General features: G+C 44.5%; 1 long non-coding RNA gene across 1 annotated transcript in view; it reads right to left on the reverse strand.

Annotated features, from left to right (window-relative positions):
- Positions 1–14,020, reverse strand: part of LOC108582660 — a 21,467-nt gene continuing 7,447 nt past the window's right edge. Inside the window, exon 2 of the long non-coding RNA XR_001896391.3 lies at positions 1–269. This is a non-coding gene — a long non-coding RNA (uncharacterized LOC108582660). The remainder of the gene's footprint in view (positions 270–14,020) is intronic.

The raw sequence follows: 14,020 nt of genomic DNA on the forward strand, positions 1-14,020 counted from the left end.
TAGCATAAAACAATGACATTTATTTTGCTTATGAAACTGCAATGAGCAAAGCTCAGTGAGGAGAGCTAATCTGTACTCCATTTAGTGTCAGCTGCAGTGGGCTGAAAGCTAGGGACTGGAATCCTCTGAAGGCTTCCTCAATGACATGTCTGCCAGTTGATGCTGGTTGTCAGCTAAGGCCTTAGCTGGAGCCATCAGTGAAAACAGCTAAGCCCATTGTGCTTCCTCTTTCCTCACAACACTGTGGTTAGGTTCCAAAGGTGAGCACCCTGAAAAGAAAGGAGGAGAGAAAAGGGGGCTGGTGTAGTGGGCTGGTAAGCTATACCCTCTTTTTTTTTTTTTTTTTTTTTTTGAGATGGAGTCTCACTCTGTTGCCAGGCTGGAGTGCAGTGGCACACTCTTGGCTCACTGCAACCTCCACCTCCCGGTTCAAGCTGACTCTTCCTGTCTTCAGCCCTGAGTAGCTTGGGACTACAGGCACTCCACCACGCCTAGCACTTTTTGTATTTTAGTAGAGACAGCACTTCACCATGTTGACCAGGATGGTCTCGATCTCTTGACCTCGTGATCTGCCAGCCTCGGCCTCCCAAAGTGCTGGGATTACAGGTATGAGCCACCATGCCCAGCCAACCTGTAACTCTTTATGACTTAGCATCAGATGTAAATGCAGTGTCACTTCTGCTGCATTTTAGTCATTGAAGTAGCCACAAAGTTCTGCCCAGGTTTAAGGGGAGGCGAAATAATCTCCAGAAATGTTGTCATGCCACAGTCTGCCCTCGGGTTACAATTTAGATTCCTCCTACTTGTAAGATGCATACACCACTTCTAAAACCACCTTGAGGTCTAGGATCTCATCAGCTAGATCAGGTCCAGGGGGACTAAGGCTCCTCAGGTGTGGATCCTCGAATACAGTGCCTTTTGACTTGAATATCTGCTCTTAGTATACACTGAGTTTATTTAAGAGAAGGGAGTCATGATGTATTGAACTTACTTTTAAATGGTTCAGGGACAAACAAACTATATTTTTTTCACACATATATATTTGAAGACTATATACATATAGAAACATGGGCCAGGAGCAGTGGCTCCTACCTGTAATCCCAGCACTTTGGGAGGCCAAGGCGGGAGTATTGATTGAGCCCAGAAGTTCAAGACCAACCTGGGTAACATAGTGAGATTCTGTTTCTACAAAAACTTAAAAAATTAGCCAGGCATGGTGGCACACACCAGTGGGTCCCAGCTACTTGGGCAGCTGAAGTAAGAGGATTGCTTGAGCTTGGGAAGTCAAGGCCACAGTGAGCCGCAATCACACCACTGCACTCCAGCCTGGGTGACAGGGCCAGACCCTGCCTCAAAAAAAAAAAAAAAGAAAGAAAAGAAAGAAAAAGAAATATGCACACACACACACATATTTCTGGAGATTATTTCCCATCCCTTGAGCGTGGGCAGAACTGTATGACTGCTTCAATGATGGAATGGAGCAGAAGTGACACTGTTACATTTGGGGCTAGGTTTTAGAGAAAGAGAGAGGTGGGGGAGAGGGAGAGAGAATGCAAACAATAAAGCAAATTGAGCAGATGTTAATAGGTGAATCTGAATAAAGGGTATATGCAAGTGTTCTTTGTACTATTCTTGTTTTTGCAACTGTTCTGTAAGCTTGAAATTATTTCCAAATAAAAAGTTTTTTTTAATGTGATGTACATGGAAGAGGTCCTGAGCTTTAAATATTTTGATATTTTTAATTCCAGGGCAAATCCCGACTTGATTTTTGTACTAACCCTTTAGTTCCCCCTTTGCCCAGATTTCTACAAGAAGACAGATCTCATTTCCTAAAAGAACTAGTTCTAGGAGAAACCCTCTTTGAGAGAGGAGATTTGGCATAATGAGACTCAACTTTTCAATTATCTTTGTATGACCTACCACACTAAAGGCATCTTGAAGCTATGTATGGTTTATACAGAAATTATAGAAGAGTGCACCTCAGCCTCCTTGGAACAAAAGAGACTGGGATTAGCTGCCTTGAAGAACCATCATTGTGTTCCCAAAGTTCAAATTCTAAAAATAGTGGCTGCTGAGAAACAACCTTCTCATCTTTCCTGTATGAAAAGGACACTTAAATAGAAGGCTGGTCTTTTTACTTACAGTGTCACAATCTCCAAACAACCAAGGAGTAATCACTACTAAATGTCCCATTTTAGAAGCTGTTTGGGTGGACACGATGACTCCACGCCTGTAATCCCAGCACTTTGGGAGGCCGAGGCAGGCGGATCTCTTGAGGTAAGGAATTGGAGACCATCCTGGCCAACTTGGTGAAACCCTTGTCTCTACTAAAAATACAAAAATTAGCCGGTGTGGTGCTGTGCAGCTACTCGGGAGGCTGAAGCACGAGAACTGCCTGAACCAGGGAGGCAGAGGTTGCAGTGAGCCAAGATCGCACCACTGCACTCCAGCATAGGCGACAGAGCAAAACTCTGTCTCAAAAAAAAAAAAAAAGAACAGAAAATAGAAGCTGTTAGTTTTTTGTTGTTGTTCTTGAGACAGAGTCTCGCTCTGTCACCCAGGCTGGAGTGCAGTGGCTCAATCTCAGCTCACTGCAACTTCCACCTCCTGGGTTCAAGCAACTCTCCTGTCTCAGCCTCCCAAGTAGCTGGGATGACAGGCACATGCCACCATGCCCAGCTAATTTTTTTGTATTTTAGTAGAGATGGGGTTTCACCGTGTTGCCTAGGCTGGTGTTGAACTCCTGAGCTCAGACAGTCCACTGTTAGTATTTTTAAAATCATGCGGTTGAATTGCTTGAGCCCAAGAATTCGAGACCAGCATGGGCAACATATCAAAACCCCATCTCTACAAAAATACAAAAATTAGCCAGACAAAGTGGCATGTTGCCTAATGTCCCAGCTGCTCAAGAGGCTAAGGTGGGAGAATCACCTGAGCCTGGGGAGGTGGAGGCTGCAGTGAATCATGATCACACCACTGCATTCCTGCCTGGGCAACAGAGTGAGATACTGTCTCAAAACATAAAATAAAAATAAATAAATAAATAAATAAAAGGCACCTCAGGGCCATTTAATAAATTCATCCATAACCATAGTGCATAGAATTTTATTCTTTCAAAGCTTATTATTTGGCTGGGCCCAGAAGCTCACTCCTGTAATCCAGCACTTTGGGAGGCCAGTGTGGGAGAATTGCTTGAGCCCAGAAGCCGAGACCACCCTGGGAAACATAGTTAGACACCACCTTTCCAAAACGTCTTTTTTAAATTTAGCCAGGTGGAGTGGTGCACACCTGTATTCTCGGCTACTTGGGAGGCTGAGGTGGGAGGATCACTTGAGCCCAGGAGGTCAAGGCTGCAGAGAGCCGTGATCATACCACTATACTCCAGTCTGGGTGACAATGCAAGGCCTTGTCTAAAAACTAAAAAAAAAAAAAAAAAAACTTATTATTCTGAAAAAAAAAATTTTTTTTAAACCGTCTTGCTCTTGTCATCCAGGCTGAAGTGCAGTGGCACCATCTCAGCTCACTGCAACCCCCGCCTCCCAGGTTCAAGTGATTCTCCTGCCTCAGCCTCCCAAATAGCTGGGACTACAGGCCCATGCCACCATGCCCAGCTAATTGTTGTATTTTTAGTAGAGAAAGGGTTTTGCCATGTTGCCCAAGCTGGTCTCAAACTCCTGGCCTCAAGTGATCCACCTTCCTCAGCCTCCCAAACTGCTGGGATCACAGGCATGTGCCACCGCGCCTGGCCCATTATTCCGAAATTCTACGTTGAAGTTCTTCTTTTGCTTCTTTTTTTCTCTTTTTCGAGACGGAGACTTGCTCTGTCACCCAGGCTGGAGTGCAATGGTGCGATCTCAGCTCACTGCAACCTCCACCTCCCAGGTTCAAGCAATTCTCCTGCCTCAGCCTCCTGAGTAGCTGGGATTATAGGCGACCACCACCACGCCCAGCTAATTTTTGTATTTTTAGTAGAGACAGGGTTTCACCATGTTGATCAGGCTAGTCTCAAACTCCTGACCTCGTGATCCACTTGCTCGGCCTCCCAAAGTGCTGGTATTACAGGCGTGAGCCACTGCGTCCAGCCTTTCTTTTTTCTTTTTCTTTTTTTTTCAAACTCCATTTTGTAAGGTTGATCGGTTGCTCAAAGACTGACATGCTAATCAAATTTCAGTGAAACAGAGGACTTTTGTTTCTAATCATGTTGGAGTTAAAAGGGACCAGATTAACCCTTCTGCCATACACACCTAGGAAACTAGACAAAACATACAGAACAGCTGTTTTCAGACATTGGACAACTGGCAGTGCAGAACTGACATCATTGAGAGAAAGAAAACAAATGAGGTAAATTCTGCGATTTTCCTAGCTTTTTGCCTAGGGGTGCAAACTGGATCACAAAATCAGAACATGGCAATCTCGCTGAGGATACACAGATTGGAGTTCATGGAACCTGAGGCAGCTGGAAGTTGCTGTGCAAAATTCCAAAAAGGAAGAAGGTATGCAAAAACCTTCAGAAATTTGCATAGGATCTTGAGTCTTTCCTGAGTATTAAGCTGTAAGTAGAGCTAAGTTCCAGGAGACTGAGCAAAGAACAATTGAAGAGATGTAACTGAACAATTCCCAGAGCTAGGAAACATTCAAATTATGACCAATTGGAGTCGAAATAACTTAGTGACCTCCCAAGATGTTCAGGAGAAATTGCAGCAGAGATAAACCTTACTAAAAGGTCTAAACTAGATCTAGAGTAAAGTACACGCTAGAACTGCTTAACGAAGCTTAAAAACTAGCTTCAAAAACATCAAACTAATCCAAAAATAAGTTAACAACCTGGTACAACAAAGACCTATGCTCTTTAAGGGAAGACTACAAAATACAGACATTCAACGATGTGACATCCATATTAGCCAGGCATGGTGGCCCATACCTGTAATCCCAGCTACTCAGGAGGCTGAGGCAGAAGAATTGCTTGAACCCAAAAGGTGGAGGTTACAGTGAGCTGAGATCAAGCCACTGTGTTCCAGCCTGGGTGACAGATCAAGACTCTGTCTCAAAAACAACAACAACAACCACAACAACAACAGAAAAAGCCCGGGTGTAGTGGCTCACGCGTGTAATTCCAGCACTTTGGGAGGCCACGGCGGGCAGATCGTGTGAGGTCAGGCGTTCGAGACCAGGCCTGGCCAACATGGTGAAACTTCATCTCTACTAAAAATACAAAAATTAGCTGGGTGTGGGGGCAAGCACCTGTAGTCCCAGCTGCTGGGGAGGCTAAGGCAGGAGAATTGCTTGAACCTGGGAGGTGGAGATTGCAGTGATCCAAGATGGTGCCACTGCACTTCAGCATGGGACACAGAGCGAGACTCCATCTCAAAAAAAAAAAAAAGAAAAAGAAAAAGAAAAGAAAAAACAACGTGACATCCTGGGATCCAATAAAAAATTACTATTTATACCAAGAAGCACGGGAGAAAACCAAGAGAAAAATCAGGTGATAGACATGGACCCAGAAATAACAGAGATTATGGAATTAGCAGATAAGAATGATGAAACAGCTATTATAACTATATTTAAAGAAAAACATGACTATAATGAGGAAAGAAGATAGAAAAAAGAACCAAATGGAACTTCTAGTGGTGAAAAATATAGTATCTGAACTTGTAACCACATTGTATCAATCTGGCTCAACTTTTTTTTTGAGACAGGGTCTCGCTCTGTCACCCAGGCTGGAGTGCAGTGGCACGATCTTGGTTTACTATAACCTCCACCTCCCAGGTTCAATGGATTTTCCTGTCCCCACCTCCCAAGTAGCTGGGATTACAGGTGCATGCCACCACGCCCCAGCTAATTTTTTGTATTTTTAGTAGAGAGGGGTTTGCTTCACCATGTTGGCTGTGGCTAATCTTCACTCTGACTTCAAATGATCCTCACCACTGCCTCCCAAAGTGCTGGAATTACAGGCGGAGCCACCATGCCCAGCCAATCTGGCTCAACCTCTTTTTTTTTGAGACAGAGTCTGGCTCTGTCACCCAGGCTGAGTGCAGTGGGCTGGATCTCAGCTCACTGCAAGCTCCGGCCTCCGGTTCCCGCCATTCTCCCTGCCTCAGCCTCCCGAGTAGCTGGGATCACAGGTGCCACCACAGCCCTCAAGCAATTTTTGTATTTTTAGTAGAGACGGCTCACCAGATATTAGCCAGGATGGTCTCGATCTCCTGACCTCGTGATCCGCCTGCCTCGGCCTCCCAAAGTGCTGGGATTACAGGCGTGAGCCACCACGCCCGGCCCTGGCTCAACTTCTATATAACAAAGTTGTGAGTTTTCAGTTGCTGTGGACTCCCCAGGTTGAAGGTTATGTAACCTGAGCATGCCCAGATGAAGCAAGCATGCTACAATAGGGGGAATCTAAGGCTCAGACCAAGGAGCAGAGATGGAACTAAGTGGACACCACATAGTTTGATCCAGGATCCAATCAGATCAAACTCTGGCATCACCCCATGCCAGGGTCCAGTCAGATCATGCCTTCTGGCATTACCTTATTGCAAGATCCAATCAGATAATACCTCATTACTCTATGCTTATAAAACATGACCCAGATCCCAGCTTGGGGAGACATAGTTGAGCATTCCCTCCTGTTTCCTTGCCAGTTGACTCACAGTAAAACTTTTCTCAGCTGGGTGCAGTGGCTCGTGCCTATAATCCCAGCACTTTGGGAGGCTGAGGCAGGTGAATCACCTGAGGTCAGGACTTCGAGACCACCTGGGCAACATGGCGAAACTCCATCTCTACTAAAAATACAAAAATTAGCTGGGCATGGTGGCACGTGCCCATAATCCCAGCTACTAGGGGGGCTGAGGCAGGAGGATCGCTTGAAACTGGGAGGCAGAGGTTGCAGTGAGCTGAGATCGTGCCACTGCATTGCAGCCTATGCAACAGAGCGAGACTCTGTCTCAAAAACAAAACAAAACAAAACAAAAACAAAAAACATTTCTCAAAAACCAGTGCCACAGTATTGGCCTCTATGCATGTCAGGCAGTGAGCCCATTGATTGCTCAGTAACAAAATGAAAAATTCAACATGGCAGCTAGCTTACTCCAGAGCAAGCAATCAGAGGGAAAACAAAAAGAGGGTTACCTAATGCATTAGTTTTCTATTGCAGTAAGAAATTACCACAAGCTTAGTGGCTTTGAAACCACCTTTGCAAAAATTACAAGTGAGATAAATCTGACATAGAAAAAGTATGATAGTGAAAAAAAGTCTGACCTAACTGACTCCATTTTGCTTCTGACCTCCAAGCCGCCCTTGTTCATTTCCGGGCATAGGCCAAACTAACTATGGGAGGAATTTATAGTTTGAAAGAGGGGTGTCCAATCTTTTGGCTTCCCTGGGTCATATTGGAAGAGGAAGAATTGTCTTGGACCACACATAAAATACACTAACACTAATGATAGCTCACGACCTTAAAAAAAAATCGCAAAAAAAAAGCCTCAATATTTTAAGAAAGTTTATGAATTTTTGTTGGACCACATTCAAAGCTGTCCTGGACTGTATGCAGCCCATGGGTCAAGGGTTGGACAAGCTTGGTTTAAAACAAAGATGAAAATAGCCCTTTCCCAAAACTAACAATTTCCTTGTTCAGGGACTGAAACTGCCTTTGAAAAACTAACAAACTAGCTACAAAGTTAAAATTATGGTTCAGAAGTCATGTAGCCAGAGGGCACAAGATTTGTAATCGCCCCAATTACTCCTATAGATAACATCACTATTGTAAAATCTAAGATTGATATTTGAGGTATTTTCCAGACCCTGCATTCTGATGGGCTATCTGGTCTTGTAACCCCCAGTAACATATATGAAGAAACTGACTCATCTGGTCTTGTAACCCCCACCCAGAAGCTGATTCAGTGCAGGAAGACAGCTTTGACCCTCTATGATTTCATCCCTGACCCAACCAATCAGCATTCCCCATTCCCTAGTCTCCTGCCCTCCAAACTATCCTTTAAAAACCCTAACCTCTGACCTTTAGGGAAGGCCAAGTGGAGCAGTCACTCATGTCCTTCTACTTGGCTAGCCGTACGATGATTAAACTCTTTCTCTACTGCAATACCACTTTCTCAGTGAATTTTTATCTGTACAGCAGACAAAAAGACCCTGCCATGGACTTAAAACAACACAATTTTTTATTATTATTATTATTTTAGAAACAGTCTCACTCTGTCACCTAGGCTGAGTACGGTGGTGCAATCATAGCTTACTGCAGCCTTGAACTCCTGGGTTCAAGTAGTCCTCCTACCTCAGCCTCCTGAGAACTGAGACTCCAAGTATGTGTCACCATGCCTAGCTAATTTTTGAAAATTTTGTGTAGAGATATGGTCTCATTATGTTGCACAGGCTAGTCATGAACTCCTGGCCTCAAGCAGTCTTTCTGCGTTGGCCTCCCAAAGTGTTGGGAATACAGGTGTGAACCACTGCATCCAGCCCAAACTTATTATCTTTTTTTTTGAGACGGAGTCTCGCTCTGTCGCCCAGGCTGGAGTGCAGTGGCCGGATCTCAGCTCACTGCAAGCTCCGCCTCCTGGGTTTATGCCAATCTCCTGCCTCAGCCTCCCGAGTAGCTGGGACTACAGGTGCCCGCCACATCGCCCGGCTAGTTTTTTGTATTTTTTTTAGTAGAGACGGGGTTTCACCATATTAGCCAGGATGGTTTCGATCTCCTGACCTCGTGATCCGCCCGTCTCGGCCTCCCAAAGTGCTGGGATTACAGGCTTGAGCCACCGCACCCGGCCCAAACTTATTATCTTATACTTCTGTATGTTAGAAGTCTGACATGACTGTTATGTTGTAAGGAGACTTAAGAAACCCTATGGAGAGGTCCAGGTCATGAAGAACTGAAGCCTTCTGCAGACAACCAGCACTAAATTGCCAGGCATGTGAATGAACCATGCTGAAAGTGGATCTCCCAGCCCCAGTCCAGTTTTCAGATGACTACAGCCCTGGCTGACATCTTGACTGCAGATTCATAAGAAATACTGAGTCAGAATCACCAAGCTAAGCCACTGCTAGATTCGTTTGACCCACAGAAATTGGGTGAGATAATAAGTATTTATTGTTGTAAACCATTAAGTTTAAAACAATATATCTCTTAGCAGTAGATAACTAATGCAAGTCTCTTCAACAAACACTGCTAGAATAGCTGGATATCCACATGTTAAAAAAAAAAAAGACAAAACAAAACTGGTATATTCATAGGATGGAATACAACTCAGCAATAAAAAGGAATGAGCATGCAACATCATGGAGGAATCTCAAATACATTATGCTCAGCAAAAGAAGTTAGGTAGGGAATAGTCCATTCCGTATGATCTGTTCCTATGAAACTGTAGAAAAGATAAGTCCAGTCCAGGGTGATGAAAGCAGACCAACGGTTGTCTGGGGCTGGGGGTGGTGGTCAGGAGGGTGGAGTGTGAGGAGTGAAGATTGGGAAAGAACAAATGGAACTTTCAGGGCATGACAGAAATTTTCTATACATTGATCATGGTTATATAAGGGTGTATTTATTAAAATTCTGAACTTTACACTTTAAAATGAGGTTTTTTTTGTTTTGTTTTTGTTTTTGTTTTTTTTGAGACAGGGTCTTGCTCTCATACCCAGGCTGGAGTGCAGTGGCATGATCTCAGCTCACTGCAACTTCCACCTCCTGGGTTCAAGTGATTCTTCCATTTCAGCCTCCCGAGGGGACTATAGGCATACGCCACCACACCCAGATAATTTTTGTGTTTTTATTTTATTTTATTATTATTTTTTGAAATGGAGATTTGCTCTGTTGCCCAGGCTGGAGTGCAGTGGCACAATCTTGGCTCACTGCAACCTCTGACTCCTGGGCTCAAGTGATTCTCGTGCCTCAGCCTCCCAAATAACTGGGATTACAGTTGCCCACCACCACATCTGCTATTTTGTATTTTTAGTAGAGATGGGATTTCTCCATGTTGGCCAGGCTGGTCTCGAACTCCTGACCTCAGGTGATCCACCTGCCTCGGCATCCCAAAGTGCTGGAATTACAAGCATGAGCCACTGCACCTGACCCAATTTTTGTATTTTTAGTAAAGACGGGATTTTGCCATGTTGGCCAGGCAGTTCTCGAACTCCTGACCTCAAGTAATCTGTGTGCCTCAGTCTCCCAAAGTGCTGGGATTACAGGCATGAGCCACCATGCCTGGCCTCTTTTTTTCTTTCTTTTTGAGATGGTCACGCTCTGTCGCCCAGGCTGGAGTTCAGTGACCCAATCACAGCTCACCTCAGCCTCCCAAGTAGCTGGGACTACAGGCATGTGCCACCAAGCACAGCTAATTTTTTAACTTTTTGTAGACACAAGGTCTTGCTATGTTGCTCAGGCTGGTCTCAAACTCCTGGGCTCAAGTAATCCTCCTGCCTTGGGCCCTCAAAGTGCTAGGAATACAGGCATGAACTACCTTGCCCAGGTGATTCTACTTTTTTATTTAAAGAGTTTTAATTTGGCTGGGCATGGTGACTCACGCCTGTAATCCCAGCACTTTGGGAGGCCGAGGGGGGAGAATCTTTGAGGTTAGGAGTTCAAGATCAGTCTGGACAACATAATGAGACATTCACCACAACAAAAAAAAAAAAAAAAAAAAAGTTTTTAAGGTTAGCCGGCCAGGCCAGGCACTGTGGCTCACACCTGTAATCCCAGCACTTTGGGAGACTGAGGCAGGTGGATCACCTGAGGTTGTGAGTTCGAGACCAGCCTGACCAACATGGAGAAACCCTGTCTCTGCTAAAAATACAAAATTAGCAGAGCATGGTGCATGCCTGCAATCCCAGCTACCTGGGGGGCTGAGGCAGGAGAATCGCTTGAACCCAGGAGGTGGAGGTTGCAGTGAGCTGAGATTGCCCCATTGCACTCCAGCCTCAGCAATAAGAGCAAAACTCTGTCTCAAAAATAAATAAATAAATAATTAGCAAGTCATGGTGGTGCATGCCTGTAGTCCCAGCTACTGAGGAGGATGAGGTGGGAGGATCACTTGAGCCCAGGAGTCGAGGCTTCAGTTTGAGCCTTGATTGTACCATTGCACTCCAGCCTGGGTGACAAAGTGAGATTCTGTCACTATTTTTTAATTTTAATTTTAATTTATTTATTTGTTTTAGAGAGAGAGGTCTCACCATGTTTCCCCGGCTGGTCTCAAACTAATGGGTGATCCGCCTGCCTCGGCCTCCCAAAGTGCTGGGATTACAGGCGTGAGCCACCGTGCCCGGCCCACACTTAGTAGAGTTTTTAAGATTCATTTATGTTGTACATATATGAGGATTTCATTCTTTCTGTGGCTGAATAATATTCCATTGCATGCATATACCACATTTTGTTTATCCATTCATCTATTAATGGACATTTGAATTGTTTCCACTTTTTGGCTATTGTGAACAATGCTGCTGTGAACATTGGTGTACAAGTATCTGTTTGAGTCCCTGCATTCAATATAATTTAATATTTAATAATGCTTGTGTTTAGCAAACAGCTGGCAAAATTGCAAAAACTTAATAATCAGCTCTGATGAGTCTGTTAGAGCCAGCTCTAGCACAATATCAAAGAATCTGTAATTTACCTGACTGGACCCACAAGCCCAACTTGGAATTCAAGCTTACCACACCAGTATTTTCCAAATTTGCCTGATGATGATAACTGCTTAGGATATTTATGAAAATACTGATCCCCAAGCCAGGTGTGATGGTTCATGCCTATAATCCCAGCACTTTGGGAGGTCAAGATGGAGCATATTGCTTGAGCCCAGGAGTTTGAGACCAGCCTGGGCAACATGGTGAAATCCCATCTCTACAAAAAATACAAAAATTAACCTGGTGTGTGATGCGAACTTGTAGTCTCAGCTACTAGTGGGGAATGGGGGTGGCGAGGGAGTGGGGGCAGGTGGCTGAGGCGGGAAGATCACCTGAGTCTGAGAGGTCAAGGCTTCAGTGAGCCTGCACCACTGCACTCCAGCTTGGGTGACAGAGTGATACCCTGTTTCCAAAAAACAAAAAAAAGTACTGATTTCCAAACCCTCTTGGGGCATTCTGATTCTGAAGATCTAAAACAAGGTGATTTTTCTCAGCCTGAAAAACTCTGATATTAGTCCCCAGTCTCACCAAATCTGGGCCTGAAGGGAGGGAAGGAGTAGGGTACAGATATGGTGCCCTGGAATAAAGGTGGTGAGAGTGAGTCCTTTGTGGAGAAATTGCTGCAAAATTTGAGATGCATTTTTTTGCTCTCCAAAATCATTCCCAGCTCCAACATTCATTGACATTCATTCAATTCTCTCCTGCTCATCTCCCTGAATTCTGTCTTAGCAAAGAAAACCTTCCAGAAAGAGCCAAGAGGAAATCATTAGGCCCCAGCAATTTGACAAGATCACAGTCACTTGCATATCATTAGACTATTTAGAAACATGCTCTAAAGTTCTGAGGTTGCTATTCTGCAGTGTTATTTTGATACCCTGACAAGATATTTTTAGAGCACATGAAGCCCAAATTAAAACATTGCTACAGGAAAAAAAAAAAAAGTGAAATCCAACCAGGGGTCTATTAAATGGAAAACTACAGTAAATATCAGATAAGAGTGAAGAAAAGAGTACAAAACATTTTTGAAAACTATTCTGAGAGAAGCAGGAGTTGGAGAGATGCTCATGACTTATGTGCAAAGATGTGTCTATATCTTGCCAGTGGGGAAGGCAAAGACTTATCCCTGTGTTATAGAAATTGGGTCCACTCACCTGGCCCAGCAAAAAGAATACTGATGTCAGAATAGCAGTGAAAGAAAGTGAGGACTTTATTGCAGGGTGCCAAGCAAGAAGAGTCGGCAGCTCATACTTAAGACCTGATCTCCCAGATGGCTTACAGGTAAGGGTTTTTAAACTCAGGGAGACAGATGTTATAGGCAAAGTCATAAACCAGCACAGAGAGGCTATATATTATTTTGACTTAAAAAGGAAGGGAGGACAGGTGGATTCAAAACATTTTTGACTTCTGATTGGTTAAGAAGGCAAAGCTTTTGTCTAAAACTTTGGGATCAGCAGAAAAGAATGTTACTGGCTGGGCGCAGTGGCTCATGCCTGTAATCCTAGCACTTTGAGAGGCCAAGGTGAGCGGATCACGAGGTCAGGAGATTGAGACCATCCTGGCCAACATAGTGAAACTCTGTCTCTACTAAAGATACAAAAATTAGCTTGGCGTGGCGGCGCATGCCTGTAATCCCAGCTACTTGGAAGGCTAAGGCAAGAGAATCGCTTGAACCTGGGAGGTGGAGGTTGCAGTGAGCTGAGATCGCACAGCTGCACGCCAGCCTGGTGACAGCTAGACTCTGTCTCAAAAAAAAAAACCAAAAATATTACCTCTGGTTCATGAGTGTGACCTTCTCCAGGCTCCTCAGGAAGAAATTGTTTAAAAAGAATGGTTGGTTTGGAGTTCAGTCCTTTGTTCCCCCTTATTTGAGGTCTATGTGCCAGCAGAGTTGGATGGGGGTCTGGGTTTCTGAAAAACAACTCAGGGACACGTATTAAGATGTTATCAGCCAGACGTGGCGGCTCACGCCTATAATCCCAGTGCTTTGGGAGGCCAAGGTGGGCAGATCACTTGAGGTCAGGAGTTCGAGACCAGCCTGGCTAACATGGCAAAACCTCATCTCTACTAAAAATACAAAAATTAGCCAGGCATGGTGGCATGCACCTGTAGTCCCAGCTACTTGGGAGGCTGAGGCAGGAGAATCACTTGAACCTGGGAGGCGGAGGTTGCAGTGAGCCGAGATCATGCCACTGCACTCCAGCTTGGGTGACAGAGCCAGACAAGATGGTATCTTTAGTTTCTATAGGGAATAAAATATCTCCTGACTCTAACTTCCTTAGTTGTTGTTTTATTGATTTATTTGTTTATTTTTTTGAGACAGAGTCTTGCTCTGTCACTCAGGCTGGAGTTCTATGGTATAATCTCGGCTCACTGCAACCTCCGCCTCTCAGGTTCAAGCTATTCT

This window comes from Papio anubis, chromosome 17 (genome assembly GCF_008728515.1).
Source record: "Papio anubis isolate 15944 chromosome 17, Panubis1.0, whole genome shotgun sequence".
Taxonomy (NCBI): domain Eukaryota; kingdom Metazoa; phylum Chordata; class Mammalia; order Primates; family Cercopithecidae; genus Papio; species Papio anubis.